The following is a 2100-nucleotide window of genomic DNA, read 5'->3' as shown; positions in this document are numbered from 1 at the left end:
ACATGCTGTGGCAGTTGTCTTCCAAAGATATTCACTCATGGATGCAATCTTGCCATCGACATCATCTACCAAATGAAGAACAAGTCTACTGCTCCAGGAAAGAAAATGGTTAAATTTTGTTCTCCCTCTCTCTCTCTTTCTCTTCCTTAGCTACTGCTGCCACCTTCAGTTTCCAGAAATGAGATGCTCTGTGCTAAGCCCAAAACAACATAAAAAGCCACATGCAAAGCAGTGTCTGATTTATCTGGAGGCTTTGTCTTGTAGTGCTCACTTCGGCAGCACATATACTAAGATTGGAACGATACAGAGATTAACACGGCCCCCGCAGAGTGATGACACACAAATTCGCGAAGCGTTCTACATTTTTGTTCAATTCAGCCAGGTCGTGATATAGAAATCGCCTTTAACACAAATCTCTCTCAAATGTGGGACTTGAAATGGTTTAGACACACCTGTTTGAGAAATCCGGTGTTTTAGGAGTTTTTTTAGATATGTTTCAAATGTAATTTACCAGATTCTTATGTGAAAACTGAGTGAAACGATAAAGTAACATCTTTTTTGAGGAATGTGTATTACCTGTATACATTTTTGTCATAGGTGGCTTTAATTATATTTTACATTTGAGGTACAAGTTATTATTAATGAAACTGTAGATGACAAAACTGAAATCCTCACAGAAGCACTCTGTTTGGGAAGACAAGGCAGTACATGGTGGGCAGGGGAATTGTTATGCTTTAGGAGCACCTATGCAACTGCACAGTACTTTCTGGGTGACTCCACTAGACTGGCAGCTCCTTGTGGCAAGGAATATGTCTATCAACTCTGTATTATACTCTCCCAAGTGTTTAGTACCATGTTTTGCATGCAGTAAGCACTCATCAATGCAACTGAGTGATTGATTGATTGTTTGACGAGGGATTGCCAAAATACTCAAAACAAGTAAGTGGCTCTTCAGGGGTTCTTTTAAATATGGTAACCTCTTACTTGTTTCATTCAGCCTTAGCTTTGGTTTCCCACATTTTAAGAGGTGGGTAAATTCAGTTCAGAAGAATTATATGGAAGAAAAGGGTTGAAAATACCCTAAATCACCAAGAGGCTCTTTTTTCTGCCCTCTGTATCCCTTGTAACTCCTTGACACAGAATTTGTACACTCTCCTAAATTTGAAAGTTAATCTATTAACAATACAACTTCCCTAGTAGATGCCAGTACTGAGTCCTGACTAAGGGATATCTAGATGGAGATTATTGCTCTGTTTCTCCTCTCCTTTATAGTCCTCAAGAAACCCCCTGAGAGCAAAGTTTAAATTGATTACAGAGTCCAGGTGTTAGGAAAGGAAGCCCAAAATAAAGTGAAAGGGATTGGAATTTAGCCATGTATTCATGGATAAAGCTCTACCATGAGGCAAATGGGTCCTCCCCCATAAAGAGTACATTCAAGCAAGTTATTTAGGATCTTTGTTCTTAAATGCCAGTTTGCCCATATGATCATGATTGCTGATATATAAGTCCCCCTCTTGGAGCAAAACTGGCAGTCTTTCAGGAATGGAAACCCCACACTTTGGGGCTCAAATATATATGTGGTGCTGAATTTTGAAAACACAGTATTTGTTTTTTATGCCTGAGGGATCCACCTCAGGTGCCGTGACCAAATCAACTCTGTCAGTACCATCTATGGACCGTAATTCACATCAAATGGAATAGGATAATAACAACTAGGTCAATCTACCGACATCACCCCTTCACTAGGCAAGATACAGGAGGAGAATGGGCAACAGGAAATTACTGTAACTGCTGATTTTTGGTAAACTAAAACAGGATAGGTAGAATTTTAGACTCAGTGGTACAAAGCCTCAAATGATATAGCATAACCATGGGCAGTTGGCAGTTGGAAGCAGAGGACCACAGAGAAATTAGAAACAGGGTGACTCTTTGTGAAGAAAAGTTCTGAGAAGGTAGTGATGCAAAGAAGAAGAACTGGAAATGATGACAGGCACAGAGGGCAGCAGAGGCAATGGGGCAACAATCTGGCCTCTTTATCTGCACACTATACTGAAAAGATTAGAAACACTGGCCTAACTAGCCACATTCAAGTAGTAGCTC

At 40.2% G+C, this 2100-nt stretch overlaps 1 non-coding gene across 1 annotated transcript; it reads left to right on the top strand.

Annotated features, from left to right (window-relative positions):
* Positions 1–263: 263 nt before the first annotated feature.
* Positions 264–367, top strand: LOC114810995. Its single transcript, XR_003758680.1, has one exon. It is a non-coding gene; the product is annotated as a U6 spliceosomal RNA (small nuclear RNA).
* Positions 368–2100: the final 1733 nt, after the last annotated feature.

This window comes from Ornithorhynchus anatinus, chromosome 3, assembly GCF_004115215.2.
Source record: "Ornithorhynchus anatinus isolate Pmale09 chromosome 3, mOrnAna1.pri.v4, whole genome shotgun sequence".
Lineage (NCBI taxonomy): Eukaryota > Metazoa > Chordata > Mammalia > Monotremata > Ornithorhynchidae > Ornithorhynchus > Ornithorhynchus anatinus.
This window is presented reverse-complemented; position numbering and strand designations above follow the sequence as displayed.